Raw genomic sequence first — 17391 nt, 5'->3', positions numbered from 1 at the left:
TGTGGAATTTTTGTACGAACTTTGTAAGATCGGTGATTGTAATGTAGTAGATCACAAACTGTTTGCTGGGTCCGCTGGAAGCTAAATCAGGGTTCAAAATCACACATTTCAGAGCTAACAAATCCAATGTCAGCGAAGATAAATGCTCCACTAGTAAGTAGGGCGAATGCGATGGTGGTAGCCATCTTGCTTTTATTTCAGAAGTATCGATTTTTCTCATGGTTATGTTTTATTTGCTCGGCTTTAAATCAAAACTAAAACTATCAATATAGCAGTGAAATTTCATTTCTGCTTTCATTTTCATGCTTAAAATTTCGGGTTTTGAGATTATGTAATTGTCAAATGAGCAATGTTTGGTATTAAGAGAAACTTTTACTTTAAGTAGTGTTCCATATAAATTTTAAATAAATTTGAGCAATTGTCCCGCAATAAACAGGTTTACAGACATTTTTAATCATTTTTGCTTCTCGTGCGCACTCTTGCTTTTATGCGTTGTATCTATGTAGTATTGCCTGGTGCTGCATTTTCCGTTCGTGCGATAACTACCTTAGCCTTCCATACTGTTGAATAGCAATTTAGTTAAAATAATTTATAATTGTGAGTTTTTTGATTTTGATGAGTTTTTTGCGCACTTGGATAAAGTGAAGTATGTCTTTCTATTGGTTTGCAAATATTAAAGTTATTAATTAGTATAAAACAAATATTTTGGAAATAATTTAACAATAACAAATTTAACAAGAATTCTAAATAATTTCATTAATTCTGACCAATCGGCTTTTTTCGGCAATGTTCGGCTTTGGATAACGAGCAGCGAACAAGAATGAGTTGGTTCTGACCCTGAGATGTACACATGGCTTGCTAGTATTTGTGCAGTGCTGCTAGCAGTGGGACGTGTGATATTTTGTTGCTTCTGCTGAGCCCCGTTCAACTCAACTAGCGGTAAGCGAAAATTTTATTCAACTTTTTCTTGATTGTGCTCATGATATTCTCCTGAACCTGGTGTAACGTTTTTACGATTTGTTTTCAATATTAACTTTAACTCGTAACTGACGTTTTGACAAACGTTATGGAGTTTTGAAGCGCTGGTTTGATTATTTTATATTATTATTTATTGGCTGTCCTCTCGTATCGTTTGCCGTACGGTTGAGGAGCGTTGACTGGCAACGGTGAATAGTACTTTTCTTCCTCACACTCCGACTCGTGTGTTACCGCTAGTCGGTCCCGCGTAGAGTGGCAAACTCTTGGAATATGAGACTGGATTACGATTATTCGAAAAAGATCGTCCATGAATTCTGTCATGTAATTGGTTTCACTATGAACACAGTTCTTTGCATGGATTTTACCGGTGTGATTGAGATTGGTATGTTGGCGTTAGATTGACACAATCTTGATGATATATGTTCTGTTCTATCCGGCAGAGTTACCTGTCTCCCTGTTATAACAGTTCCTTTTATGAAAAACTACTTGATGCAATCTATTTTTTAACCATGAGCTCCTGTGAGCAGGAATTTCAATACGCTTGTGTCAGTACTCAGAGAAACTGGAAGTCAGCCCGGGGACAACTTGACAGCTCCCATATATTGAACTCATAAGCAAATTTTGTGGTGATTTGGTGATGTCATGGCGGCTCGAATGGAACAAAATTTAAAAAAGGCGCATCTCATCTATTATTTTCTTTAGCTGTAAAAAATGAAAAATTTAAGCATTTCTATCGCCAAATTTATTTTGCTGTTCAAATTAAAAACTGTCCATACCTTAACAGAAACATACATTCCATTTTGGATCTAAAAAATCCAAGAAAAATAAATCGATTTTCAGAAATACAAGAAGATGGCTTTCAAAATCGAGCCACTTCCACTTATATTGAAATTTCCGAAAATCTTCGAGATCGAACCAACATGCAATCCTCCGGTGGACGCCGTTAAATTAGTTTTCTGTCGGGCTAGAGCTGAGCAATATGCGAAATGAATTCTGAAGGAATTCGTACCAAAATTATCGCAAAATTTTTTGGACAGAATTATTGCAAAAGTCGAATAAAACTCTGGCAAGAGTATATGGGGCCGTACACAAATGAGGTAGCTTTTTTCGGCGACTTTTGACCCCTCCCTCCCCCCTCGTAGCATTTGGTAACAAAATTTTAACCTTCCCCTCGTAAATAACGTAGCATTTACCTACCCCCTCCCCCTCGTCCCATGCAAAGCGCCCGGGTGATGAAAAAAAAAATTACATGTTTTTCAATTATTTTAAATACATGTCCTTTCAAAATGTTATCAACATTTTCATTATAACAGCAAATTTCGTGCAAAATAAGCCCATTTCATCACAAATATAGTGTTGATTATTTTGTTTGGAATTTTATATGTCAAGGGGAGCATAAAGAGAAGTTCTCTCAGTTCACTATCCTGCAGCTGCCAATGATTCTAAGAAGCATACGTTCATCTAAATTACTAAATTTTGTTTGGTTGAATCTGAAGTGAAAATTTAATTCAGCTTCCAAACTAAGTCTAATAGTTAGCAACATTAACTAACTAATTTAGCAAGTTAAATCCGCATACCAAATCTTTTCGTATTTTTGTGAACTTGTAATTCCGCGAATCGTAAAACCGCATCAAAAGTAACTTGTTTGAATTTAAATTTATTTCTCTTGGGAATAATGGAGGATCATTAAATTGTTTTCTCTAAACAATGGGTTTAAACTTAATGCTACGTCGCACAACTTCTGGCCCTACCCTCCCCCTCGTCACACTTCGTCACAAATTTGGTATACCCTCCCTACCTCCCCAAAATGCTACGTTATTTATGCATGGCCCCTATTCCTGGCAGCATTCTAAAACCGGGCACTACCGGTTTGCTGCCAGAATTCTGGTAAAAGCGCACAAATTCTATCCAAAACCAATTTTGCTAACTGTGTAGAAAATCCTACATATTTCGTTTATATTCCCAAACAAAATTCTAGAATTCTTGACGTTCTTAATTAATTTGAAACAAGATGTCATATGTTCACGAATTGTTAGGCTTGGTGATTTACTTTCATTGGCCAAAATGATTTTCATTCATATTTCTCGGGCAAAAAGCACAAATGATTTACCGATTACACACTTCACACAACAATAAAACAAAAAAAACGACTTCCAGTTAAATTTATAATAAGATTTATGTACCTTGCTGACAGTTTCCAGTTAGGGATAAATTTATTCTCTAATAATTGTTTTCTTTATCCACATTTTGGAATATGCTTTTTCTAAATTTTGTTCTTGCTGCATTGACGGCGTTCATAACACACGTAACGAAACACACTTTTCTCTTGAAACTATTTCGTTTCGTTGTTCGTGGTACCCGTACGGAGAAGGCATACTAGCGCCACCATCAAATTAGTGGTACATATATGAAACAAGCACTATCTGTCAAGTTGTCCCCGGGCTGCTGGAAGTAAACCGAAAAAGACGGGGATAGCGTAGTTGCTGTATTCGCTTCCCAATTTTTGTATGCCTCTAGTAGCAAATCGGACCAAACAGGAGGAAGTTGGAAGCAAAAAGTAAGTGCTGGAACAAACCCAACGATAAATGTGAACATGTAGATAGCATGGGAATCGTGCTTCCGTTCTTGTTTGTGTCGTTTTCATGCATCCAGGGGAACTTCAATGGCCTGACAGAATACTCCCTCACTGATGTGGCATCATAGAAAATTTGAATAGTTTTAAAGCTATCGGACCATCACCTCGCTTGATGTATACAATAATCTAGGGTTGGACATATTTTCTAACCCAGACTTCGACATTCAGAGACGTTTCTAAAACGAGCTGCCGCTCGTACTCAACGGCGATTCGCTAATCAGGTATTTCTGTTTTCTGTTTATTTTTAATGTGGATAGTATATTTTTTGTTACTTACTTGAAAGTAGTTAGAAAATCATGCCTATGAAACTTTAGACAGTAAAAAGTGTTGTTTACTTTCTATCTTGATGAGTTTGAATAGAGTTGGACATAACTCCTGGGGTGAAAAGTTTGTAATGATTGATAAGGCTTTCTTCAATTGATATGTCTAATCAATCATAGGGTTACCATCAGAACTAGGCGGATACTTTGTCTAATTTAGAAGAAAAAAGTTGGTTTACGGTAACCCGTGGAAAAAAATGTATTGCATTTACGTATTTTTATTAGAAATCGTCGTGACCAAGCAGATATCAACGCATGTGCGAAAACTGTTCGGAATTTTCGTATCTATAGCTCTAGTTCATTTAGTTCATATAGAGTAACTGTGCCCTAATTCATCCTGGCTCCTCTATTCATCCCACCATTTTTATGCTACTGCTTCTTAGCAACGAAGCAAGGGTTTTGATAGCTATTTAAGCGCAATCTAATCACTGTAAGCCGAGTGACAATCGCAATAGTGTGAGATCCTGTCTAATGAGCTGAATAAGGGCTCATCTTCCCTATCATTCCTTTTTAGGCTTTCCTTCATTGTGAGATGTGATTGTATGCGATAGGGATTACGGTTGGAATTGAAAAGAATAGAGACAACCCCAACCGCATATTATACCTTCCATTTGAGACTACACAGAAAAAATATTTTGTGATTTTAAGTTTATTTTCATGCACATATTTGGAGCATGAATATAAATGTAAAATTAAGTTCAACCACAAATACACACGACTTGTCGTGCTTTCTTTAACGAATTTTATTATAATTTTATACGTGGATTGAAAATAACAGTTTCTTTAAACGGAAAACCAATGCACTTCAATGTATTTTTACTCGAATACTGCTGTAAAATGAATGACATGTAATATTACACGAATGAATGTGTAAAATTATATGCTGTTTAATGCTTCAATTGATTTTAACGTAATTTTCAATCCAATTTTTGATTCAATCGTTATATGTTTACATTCGTATTGATTTACATGTCGTTTAAATTTCATTATTTTTTGGTGTGTAGATTAGTAAAAATTGGTCCAGTCATCACTGAAGAACCGATGTAACTTTAGCACTTATGTCCGAAGCCCGAGACTTCCGGAAATATCTTCGATTATTATTATTCTAGACCTGCCAATTGAAGTAATTTGATAGTCATTTCAATAAATTTTCAACCACTGAAAAATTACAATTGTACCGGTTTACATGGAAAATTCCTATATGACTGCAGTAATCAACCTGTAACTTCAGATCTGAATGAATCTGAAAATCATGTCTGTAAAAATCGGGCAAGAATTCGCTAAGAAATTGGTGTGACATTAACTTTGGTATTTGGTTCCACGGGGGTATAGCTAATTTGAATGATTATTAGTGATCTAGACCAGCAAATCCAAGTTTTGTTGCACCTTATTCAACTTGTATTACATCATTTGGTCATTATGGTGCTGCCAGTTTATATGGGAATTTGCTGTGTGACCGCACTCTTCAACCCGTAACCCCAAAACCGGATGTCATGCCGGCGTGGGCGGTAAAACATGATGATGAGTTATGTTATGGCCGAACACAGTTCACAGCAGATAACGAAAAAGTAAACTTCTCTTTTGTGTATTACCACCGGCTGTGATTGGCGATTAACGGTTTATCCGGAATTTCTTCTCAAAGTGAATTTTGGCTTATTCGCCCTAATCATATGTTTGTCGAGAACTGTAATACGTAATAACCTAAATAAAAATTAGTGAAACGTGGCTTTTCTTTAACTTTGGGCCATCATACAATGGAGGAATAAATCAATCGTGGTCTAGCGCTGGTAGTGTAGGACCAACAAGCCAAACAGTTCAGGGCTACTTGAATCCGATCGCTTAGTACAGATTCATGTTTCCTCTCACAATTAGGACAATGTTATCTGCATATCCAACAATCTCGAAACCTATTTCAGTCAGATCAATGAGATAATTGTCCACCACTAGTGACTAGAGCAGGGGTGATAGGACATCCCCCTGGGGACAGCCTCTATTGGATGTTATAGTTGTGTTCGTGTCTCCCAATATGAGTATGATCTCTTGACTCATCATCTTTGCAAGAATCCAGTCCCCTACCGATTTTTTTCATGTTTTTTTTGCCTTACCTTACCTTACCGTTCAGGCTAGAGCCTTGTTGTCTCTTGTTGTATGCAGAAGCCGTCTCCACTCCGCTGGGTCCATTGCTGCTTGTCGCCAGCCTGGCAGTCTTCGAAGGGTCCGCAGGTCGTCCTCTTATCCTGTCGTAAGCTGGAAAGCAGAGTGACCTGCAGTTCCTTGTTCCGAGTTTCCAATCGTAGTCATTATTTCGTCGCGTAGGTCTTTGCAGATTGTTCCGATGCGTATTTTCTTCTGCATTGTTCGTAACGGTTTTTTTCAAGGGCGGCTTGTTGGGCCTTCCCCAACCCCCTGTTTCGCCGGAGGACCATCGTGTCAGCTCTGTTTAGAGTCCCACGCTGATACGAGAACGATACATCAGCCGCCCCTAACATGAAGAACAGACGCTGTTTTGAGCCGCCCCTAACATGGGGAACAGACGCTCGGATGAACTCACCCTCCGAAAAGAGGAGCCCCCCTTCCATGTCAGCATACGACCATGGTCCCACCGGGGTTGGTTACCCGATCTTTCCTATGGTCGCTCGTACCCCAGCTGGCACCGCGGGGAAGTAGGGATAGGAGTTACTGGTTAAGAGGCTAAGGACCACTTTGGTGAACCATCGGGTCTATATTACGCATGGCCCACTAATTTACCAACCAATCCTTTTTGCCAGGGCCTTGTGAATTGATATGTAGGACGTATTATCATGAGCACCCACGACGTTGGCTATTTCTTTGTAATCAAAGTTTTTCGCAATCAGTGTCTTTAAGGTATTTAGGGCTGTTTCCGTAGGACGTTTGTGGCACCTTTTGCGTGATGAAGGTTTCCTTGGATGCAGCGAATGCTGCTCATTGTTTTGGTGTTTTTCGGTCATCGAGTTTTGGGGCCAATACTATGCCCCCTTTATTTTGGCGACGGCTAGTCGCAGGCTGTATACTGCTCAACGTTCCAGTGGCCTTCTTTGGCCCAGTATCTCCTTCAGATCTTGCCGTTTGCGCACTTTCGCATACAGGGTGTTTTTATGTATAGTTCGTGAGACGGGCTGTCACCGGTGCACTCGTTACCGTTGCTGCAGGCTTGCTATGATCAGAAGTCGTGATGTGTTCCGCGTTGAGCCACACACATGAGCTTTTTCAGTCCATGCTTGCCTAGAACTTCCACGTTCGGTTCAACTGGCGTATTCTAGCTTTTCTGGATACATAGTTCAGCTGGTTGTGTTGGGAGGTCATCAGTTTGACTAAAATCTCCTCTACTGCCAACAGGAGCTCTACCGTTTTGAGGATCGTGCTTTTCTTCACGAACTACGACCTTCCAGCGTTCTGTGTAGAACCGTTCTGATTCTACACCAGATGGAGGATATTTCCAACGGACTTGTCGATGCTGTCGGGAAAATATCTGATGTACAACGCCTGTTTTGGAATCTGCGATGCTTCAATGGCTTCCAGTGAAACGCCTTACCAGGAATTGATCGCAGATGTGGCATCCCGCGGTCACTTAGTTGTATCCTTGTTTACACATGCGATTTCGAGATACTCTTGCTTCTATGAGCACTTCCTAAATTTGGGTCTCGTAAATTACTTGTGGAACTTGCGTTTCAACTTCGTCTCTTCAGAATCCGATACTAACTTTGTTAAAGGACTAAGCTAGCGTCCAAAAAAATGGAAACACAATTTGTGTTCCTGGGCAAACCCCTAGTCAAGCGTGGCTCTCGTGTTGCTTGAACTCTACTCCCGACGCTATCGATCAGTGAGCATCTGCGACTTGACCATTTCGTTGAAGGTTGGACCCCGCTCAGTTTTTTTGTGTCGGTCTTGGATTTTGCTTCTTGATTTCTTTAGGTTTAGGGATATTTTTAGGTTCATTCCTTCACCCACTAGTTCGGCGACTCGGTGTCCGTCGAACGCTGTCGCTTGACTGGTGCCTGCCCTATTGGGATTTTTGCGCGGGTGTGTGTTCGTTTCTTAGCAGCCACCCATAGCATTTCTTCGCCATTCCACTTAAGTGACGAGTTCACCGTGTTTCTCATGTTTTATTTTCGGCGTCCTCCGATCCACCGGTTGGTCCGCCGGGTTGGTCTGTGTCCTCCTTGCCCACTGTCCGATCCTCGTCTCTAACTGGAGTGTTGAGAATGGACAAAGTGCAGGACACAATGTCCAACAACAAGTCAGTCTTCTGCAGCTCTTTAAGTTTGCTTTCCACGCAATCCTTCACTTCGCCTCCGTCGCCGCAATTTTCTTATGTTTACGGTGTTGTTAGTGTGTTCCGTTTTGCTTCAACAAATAGCTACGGAAAGAAAGTCAACCTTGTAGGACCCCGCTTGACAGGGTAAGGGTAAAAATACTGTTAGGTGCGCCCTCATGCCCCACAGGCTCCATGTCTGGCTTGACATTTGTCATCACTTCGAATACCAGTCATAGTTTTACGTAGGGCTGAGGTTCGAAGTATAGAGGACTCCACCCCGCCATTCATCTCTCGGTGGGTGTCGCGTCACACCTTGGATAGGGGCACAAATTTTACGGTACAGGTTTTGAGGCCCGTTGTTTGAACATGGAAGTCTGTTCTCTGTGGTGCCCTCCAACGTATTCAGATGTCTGTTGGGAATGTTCTTGGGATGACCCCTACTCGGATAGCCTTGGCGGTTTCTCTTTAGGCGGCATTAGTTCCTTGAATTTAGGTCGCATTAGTTCTTTGAATAGGTGGCATTGATTTCTCAGATGCCTTGTATCGTATGAGCATCGCAGTAATGATGCTGTTGTTATAGGAACGCCTCCTGTTGCTGATCTCCTGCCATATTTGAACATGCGGTATTTAATCGCGCCTTTATTTTGCGTAGTGTGTTTTCCGAGCAAGCGTCTGCGCTAACCCTTTATTTCTTTAGAGGACCGTATAGTTATAGCACCTTTGATCTCTTGCATCCTCTAATTTCGCTACTATGCTAGAAGGTGATACCAACCGACGCGAGCCACGAGATAGGATCATGTGTGGACTAAGTTGTCTATTCTACCATTTGAGATATTTCTTCAATTGCAATTACGCGCTTTGGAAATAAATTCTATTTTTGGAAAGAAACGAGTGTCACTGGCAAAAATGTATAGCCGATCTACCTAACTTGTCGGTTACAGCGTAATCTCGCCGATGCCGGGCGTATCATAGAGTTCCATGTTTGTCGGTCTTGGGCGGCATCCTTCCGCACGTTCAGGGATCTCAGGTTCTCATCCACTGCGTATAGCCAACGTGTTCGTGGCCAGCCAAAGTCGGCGTCCTCTTCCTGGCTCCCTACTGAATGTTGTTTTCGTAATTCTATCTTCCGATATTCGTACCACATGACTAGCCCATTGCAGTCTGCTGTATTGTATCTGTTTAACAACGTCGCACGTATCAGTCTAATCCGTTTCGCTGGAAAACCATGTTCTGGCATAAACTGCCACCGCTCATTTCTTTTCACTGAGTCGTACGCCGCCTTGAAATCAATGAATAGATGGTGGGTCTGTAAGTTGTACTCCCGAAATTCGTCTAGGATCATCCGCAGGCTGAATATTTGATCCGTCATTGATCGACCCTCACGAAAACCAGCCTGGTATCCGCCGACTAAGGACTCCTCAAGCGGTCTCAGTCTGCTAAACAGGATACGCGACAGTATTTTGTACGCCGGGTTCAGGAGTGATAGACGGAGCAAATGAGTCCATCCAGCTAACTAGCAGGTAATTCTTCGTCCGCCCATATTATTAGAATAATGCGTTGGATTAATTGGTGTAGCTCTACGCAGCCGATCTACGTTCTTAGTACTTTCAATACGGCAACTTACATTTTTCAGTTGAATCTCCGAGAAAGTATTCATCGACTATGACTGCTGAAGGTATTGTCTTCTTGGTTCTAAGTACAAACACTTCCTCTCCAAAGGAAGCTATAGCCAGGGGGTTTTGAACCCAGACCCACTGTGCTGAGAAGCTGTCATGTCCATCACTCAACCACCAGCATCGTTTGTCAACAATCATTAATAGTAATCTTGAACACATTTGGTTTCAGCATTACTTCTGGTCCTATTTCAAAACAACCTCAAATTCCTGGCGCTTTTTTCCATGAGAAAAATTTTACCTTCAAGATGAAATTGACAAGTATTCCATCGGGTTAGCGGATTGGTCCTACCAGATGTATAAACAAATAAATAGATGTTACAGCTAACGGCGATGGTACAAGCATTCATCTTCTCTTGAGTTTCAGCGGTAAACAGCTTACCCTTACTATTGTTTGTAACGCCACGCCTTTTTTGCACACTCACTCTTTTGTGATGTTGATGACGTGTGTCTTGTACTTCAAATAAAAGTGAATGCTCTTTGTGCAGTGGTATTGGATTGATTGATAGCATGTTCGTCGGTCGATAACAATTATAATATGCATGCTGAGGAAACAACTGTAGAGATGCACGGGTAATACACAGCCGTTCAACGCATAGTTGTCCTATGTATTTATTCTGTAGAAAATGAGACAATTTTGCGTAGAACGATAGTATAGGTCTTGAGTTTTGTCAAACAACCGAATGGCAAAACTGAAATTTGCCGTGACTCATGTAGGAATTTGGGTCAATCCGGTACTAGATATACCAGCAACCGAAATATCCGAGTTAATGTTTCGCTCCGTTTAATTTGGTAGCCATAAAAAACTCCTAGGTTCATCCACCTAATGCCCTATTACGCTAGTTTTTCGTTTCAATAGTAGACCGCACACTAGCTCGGCGAGAGCTTGTAGGATGGCTACAGTGTAGATCACTGAACAGCCGACGCGGTATGCACACAGTAGAGACCAAAGAGGAAAAGGCGAAGTTTTTCTTGTGGCTACACACCACACCGCTGTGTGGAATTTCTATATGAACTTTGTAGGATCGGCAACTGAAATGTGGTAGATCTCAAACTGTTTGCTGGATCTGATTGAAACTGAATTAGCGAACAAACCAAACGCATTGAAAAACTAGAAAATTGAATGCGGCGAAAATAGATGCTTCACTAGTAAGTAGGGCGAATGCGAGTTTCAAATTGATGGTGGCAGCCATCTTGCTTTTTTCGAAAGTATTGATTTTTGTCCTTGTTTTATTTGCTCACCTTTCAAACGGAGATACAACATTTGCAGTGATATGTAACTGTGCATTTGTGAAAAGAAAATTATGAACAGCTCTTAATTTAATTATTTTCATATACATATTTTGAATAATTTTGAGCGATTGTACCGCAATAAATTGGTATAGAGTCATGATTTAATTATTTTTAATTCTCGTGCACGCCTTTTTCTACGTGTTGTATATAGTATCGCCTGATGCTACATTTCAGGATTGTAAGCTGATTTTAGCATACAATGCTATTGTATAGTAATTTAATTGAAACAATTTGTAATTCTAAGAGATAAATAATCCACCTATGAGAATTTTTTTCTTAGTCATAATTGCACTATTTTATAACAAATGTTTTGAGTATTTTAGTAGCTAAGTTTTTTATAAATATAGTTTTAAATAGTGTACGTAATTTATTCTAACCAATCGGCTTTTTTCGGCAATGTTCGGCTTTGGATGACGAACAGCGAACGAGGTTAGCTTGGTCAAGGCACCCGTGCTATACAAACGGCTTGCTAGTATTTGTGAAGTGCTGCTAGCAGTGAGACGTGTGATATTTTGTTGCTTCGGCTGTGCCCCATTCAACTCAACTAGTGGTAAGCGGAAATTTTATTTAGTTTATTCTTGATTGCGCTCACGATATTCTACTGAATTATTACTTATTTAGGACTTGTTTTGAATATATATCTTTGTATTTGAGAAATGGAATGAACTCCTATGGGGCTTGTTTGATTTTATTTGTATTTGTTCATCCTATCGTATCGTTCGCCGTATGGTTAAGGAGCGTTGGCTGGCAACGGTGGGTAGTATTTTGCTTTCTCACACTTCAATGCTTGTGTGCTATCGCTATGCGGTCTCTTGAAGCTTGGAGATCTGTCGGAATATGCGACTGGATTGCGATTATACGAAATAGACCGTCCACGAATTCTGCCATGTACTTTGTGATTTGACATTGAACACAGTTCATTGCATAGATTTTACCGGTGTGTTGATATTAGACTTTTCGTGTTAGCTTAACACCATTTTGTTGATGTATGCTCCGGTCTAATCGGGAGAGTTACCTGTCATCCTGTTCTAGCAGTTCGTTTTATGATGAACTATTTGATGAAATCAACTTTGTTTCTTTAACCATGTGCTCCTGGGAGCTGGAGTACTGAGAGAAGCTGGCGATATTCCAAAAAAAAAAACGGGGATAACGTAGTTGCTGTATCCGTTTCCTCACTCTTTATGTTTACCTTCAATGGTGAACCAGGCTAGACAGGGAGAATCTTGTTACTCCAAGCAAGCAGTAGAAAGAAAAAAGGAAGTGCTGGAACAAGCCAAACCATATATGTGAGCTTTTGGACAGCGCGGGAATCGTGTTTTGTTTTTGTTTGTGCCTTTTCCATGTATTCATGCAAACTTTAATGGTCCGAACAGAATACTCACTGATGCAGTGTTATAGTCAATTTCAAAAGTTTTAGGTATCGGGATATCACCTCTATTGTTGTAGATAGCAAGCTAGGACTGAGCAGATTTCCATACTCTGTCAGTGACGGAGCATTTTTTTGGGTTGGTCTTTCCTGAAGTCACATTAAGGTTCAAGCAACTTCGATTGAGTGTCTACTAGAAAAGAGCGCTTAATAATATGCGTAGGAAAAAATGTATCCAGTTTTGCTGCCGATTTATCCAAATAAAAGCATTACTCAACTATAAAAGAAAATTTCAGTCGATTAATTAGATAATCACGACTCAAATTACACAAAAGTTGCTAGAAAACTATTGACGTAACTGAATGGTGCTATTGAACAAGTAGCTGTTTTTTTGCCACGCTACTCCACTGTTCTGGGGCACAACACAACTGAGTAACGAAAAGCTTGGCTAAACCGGTGGCAAAGCAACACAATGTTACCCACGCATACGATCAAGCTTCAATTCGATTCTCATACATGCTCAAAGCAAGCTTCTTGAGTTTCCTGGCATGGGTATTTTTACCCAACACCCCGTAGGAAAAGGGGTGGGTTTGGATTTTATTACCATCGGGTACGGGTTGGGTCGGATGTTTTCAAATTTTTGGACATCCCCTTTCCGTGAATATCAGAATGGGATAGGTTACCCTCATAGAAACATATTAAAACGAGCATAATTTTCCTATTTTACATACGGAACTTCGTTCCATAAGTGTGCGTACATCAAGTTAACGCAATTATTCATTTCGAGCAAGTTTCGGAATAACTTTGATCACTGACATCTTTGAACCGGAAGGAAAAATGTTGTAATTTCACAATTAAACTTTGGTTTGGGTCATGGTTGAGAATCTCTCGATTGGTGATAGATCACATTTGGGGCAAAAAATTGTGCTACACATACCATTAAAACTCAACCGTTACAGAGTTATTGTACTTTTTCTGAAATTGACTTGTTCGTCTTTAAATGCCTCTAGCTCAATAAGTACGATTTGTATTTCAACTCTATTAGTTTCGTTAGAAAGGTGAGAAAATTTAGTATTAAATGGTGGCCTCATATCTTGCATATTGAACCTAAGTAACATTTTAGAAGTAAAGTATCTTAAAATTAGAGTTTTATTTATCAAGTTATCGTCCATTTTTTCGGAAACTTTATTTAAGTTAACATGATTATTTTACATTTACTTCGGATTGTTCGTATGAAAAAGGTGCATAATTTGTTCTTTGACGTTATACACTTATCTCTTCTTGTTTCCACGTGTTTGGGTTATTGAACTTTGATATTTTCATCTTATTTTCTCTTATACTAGCTATAAAAAATGTGTGCCACCTTTCATATTTTTTTTTGTTTTCGCTGAAGTAAATTTGTTCAGTGCAGTGTTTTTGCATATTTTCTTCAAAATAGTAAATAATAAACATCACCTTTCTTATTATAGAAATAATGCTTCTCAGCAAGTTATACGATTCCTTTTTGAGTCCGTATCAGGATCTCTTTTCGTTTCGACTCAAAATCATTTTAATCACATCTTTGCATATGCGAAAACGACGGTTTTGAACCCACGGCTTTTGTGGCGACATCATGTTGTATCTACTAATAAATTCTAAATAAAAAGAGATAGGGATAAAGTGTCAAAAATAAGTTGTAAAGAATTTTAAAGAGCATCAAATGAACAATCGCAATTATGAAGTTTGTTAATTAGTAATTATGCAAAATAAAAAACTCCTCTAAAAACATTGATTCTAAACTACTTCACTAGTAAAACATCACTCAGTATACTTAACTAAAAGGTACATAATTTGGTAGGAAATTTTTTCAGCTTTCCAATGAAATCGTGATATTTAAGATATAAAGCATATTTTTAGTTAGAGTCTTTTAAGCACTTACAAGTCGACTACAGAAAAAGTTAAATAAAGAAATTTCAACGAAACGAGAAGAGATACTAATATCATGTTGAATAATAAATTATGGATCGTTCTGAATCCCGACATATGGATAATAGGTATTGTTATGTTCATTATCCTTTATTTTGAGAAAAATTGCAAAAACCTCATTAAAACACAAATTTTTAGCTACTTTACCACTTAAATGGTACTTAAACCCAATAACTGAAATATATGAGAACTTTATTCAGTAGGACATTTTCTCACCTTTCCAATGGAGCTAAAAGATTTGAAATACAAAGTACACTTTTTGAGTTAAAGACATTTAAAAACAAACAGGCCAAATGGAGAAAAAGTTCAATAACTATGTAACGGTTGTGATTTAATAATACGTGTAGAACGATTTTTCCCCCAAGTATGGTCCCCTATTACCCCTCGAGAGATTCTTAATCACGAAACAAACACCCTGTATATGATTTTTATCGATCCTTTTCAGGAAAATTGTCGGAATTAACCATCGAGAAGGTCACACATCTAAAAACTTTGATTTAAAGTGAAAGGACAAAGCGCCCGAGTATTTAGCTAAATCACTATATCTACCAATATATATCCTGATTGATTTTCCTACCTACTAGCAACAATCCTATCCTGCGACACTTGAGGATGTTGCAGAGAATTGCTCGGTCGTAATATTCACAAGACTTGACCTGCATGGGCATGGACATCCACGTTATTGATCATACTATAATGTTAGTCTCTTTAGGTTTCACAGGTTTCAGATGCTCTGAATATAAAGGCAAATTTGGCTGCACGGTTTACCAAGTTATTTTGTCTGCTAATTTTGGCAACCTGGAATATTGTGTACACAGCGAGTGACCTACACTCAACCAAAATATCACTTACCTTTTATATGCAAAAACATGTAAATATTTTCCATAATACTTTTCACATGAATGTTATTATTTTCACACGTAATCTTTTCTCGCTTCCGTCCTATAAAAACCAGTATTGACTACAGATATATGTTACGTGATGTTCAGTTACTTTCTATCGGAATGCCACATATTTTCTATTTGAAACCTATATACCTTTTATCTGATATTCAGATGATCGTTAACTAAATGTATAATAGCAATCGTGTTACGTGAAGAGGGTTTATCTGATATTCATGTGATTGTTAGTTGCCTATATAATAGCATTCAAATGCTTTGATAGGTAATGAACCTGGGTTGAATAAAGGTGCGGAGTATCCTTGTAAAGTCCAGCCGATTATTGAGCCGATATTCTAACTGACTCTAGTTAATATCCGGTTCCAGTGACAAAACAATGGTGTCACTGGAACCGGTCACTAACTAGAGCCATCCAGAACTTTGCGCATTTTTCAGCTGGACTTACTGGGCTGTGTTGATCATTGATTTGAAATACATTCTACACCATCTTGGAATCTTCAACCTGGAGCAGAGATAGCGGATATATATTTCTAACGTCTTCACATTTAATTAGTAAAATCACAAGTCGGGGAGCAATGTATTCTCCGCCGTGCTGTTCCTTGACACCATGTTGAATGTGTTTGATTTTTTCACATCGTATGTTCCTGTAATAGTTATGTGTTTTACACATAACCCTAGGAGTATGTGATAGTAACATAAAATGTATGTGGGGCACGATTGAAAGTTATTCATTTTATATTTGAAATTCATCGGTGATTGTATAAGTTTTATTTGATGCATATGAATCTGATGTGCATAATCATTTTTAAAATTTAGGTGTTTTTTCACATGAAACGTATGTGATTTTTTGGCTCAGTGTATAGTTTTAATTAATGCTTGACGAATTCTTTTTTCGAAATATTTTGCAAAATACTCAATCCATCAATTCGGAACGCAATGATTTACGTTACTGAGCATGTGTGCAGGTTTTTCGTTGTACTAGAGAGGATATATTAGAGAATGCAGTTGATGAGTAATAGCAATATTGCAGTTGACTACATTACTGATGCCATTCAAAATTAATGAGGGACCAGACAGTCGATCAATGGCTTTGTAATTGTTTAAATTTACTCGTATTTTATTTGCATCATGAAAATTATTTAATACGTATACATATAAAGTTTACTCTCTTCGCATGTAAACATATTTACAAGCATTCTTTTTAGTTCAATCGCAATACTCCTGACACTTTACTTCCGATATACGCCATATTTGTTTACATTACTCGCTTGGAACCGTTGTTTTAAGTTCGATTAGAACTTTTTAGTTCAGTCTTCGCGCATCTCTATAAACATCATCTCTGTGAGGAGTCTACTCCCAAGTATCATACAATTGGTTCAATATGTAATTTAAACAAGCTTTGATCAATCATGGGAAACTCATGGGCGGTCAACTAAGCTAAAATAGTGGGAATTACCCATCAAACAACGAAAATTGTAGATGTTTTGTGGCTTTATTTCACGTGCAGCACATTGCATAGGTATGTAGGATGCCAAAGTCGGTCCAGTGAGTCCAGGTGAAGCGTGACTTCCAGTACGCTGGCGCTTCGACGATCCGAAACCAGTACTTCATCTGACATCACTCATCTAGTCCCTGGCAATAGACCTAGCTTACACCGATGGAGAGTTCCCCGGCGGTGGAAGTTCTCCCGAAACCGATTCTTCCGCTGCTTTCTCAGTCTCCTCCACGGGACAATCGGTGGGTTACCGAGGTCGGTCCGGCGATTCCGGTGGAGCCTGGCGTCCGGTTCGTTGGGGTCTCGAGGACCCGAATAAGGTGCTACGTCGCGTACTACTCATCTAGTCCCCTGCGGTTGATCTAGTCTACTCCAATGGAGTTTAATCATAACATCCACGTCGACTACGTATGCAAGAACAACTAATGCATTGGCAAGGATCATGCCAAATATCGGAGCAACACGAGTCGTCTCCTGGCGGGTGTGCCATC

The 17391-nt window shown here is 39.1% G+C and overlaps 1 protein-coding gene across 3 annotated transcripts in view; it reads left to right on the top strand.

The window, feature by feature from the left end:
• LOC131693409 (activating transcription factor 7-interacting protein 1) overlaps positions 1 to 17391 on the top strand; it is a 90502-nt gene that overhangs the window by 15782 nt on the left and 57329 nt on the right. Inside the window, exon 1 of one of the 3 annotated variants that reach the window (XM_058981193.1) lies at positions 844 to 939. The exons of 1 other annotated variant lie outside the window; for it this stretch is intronic. The gene's annotated coding sequence lies outside the window, so the exon portion shown is untranslated. Of the gene's footprint in view, positions 1 to 843; positions 940 to 11600; positions 11726 to 17391 lie in introns of those variants that run through there. One more of the 3 variants, XM_058981194.1, reaches the window with a different exon arrangement.

Source organism: Topomyia yanbarensis, chromosome 3, assembly GCF_030247195.1.
Source record: "Topomyia yanbarensis strain Yona2022 chromosome 3, ASM3024719v1, whole genome shotgun sequence".
Classification (NCBI taxonomy): Eukaryota; Metazoa; Arthropoda; class Insecta; order Diptera; family Culicidae; genus Topomyia; species Topomyia yanbarensis.
This window is presented reverse-complemented; position numbering and strand designations above follow the sequence as displayed.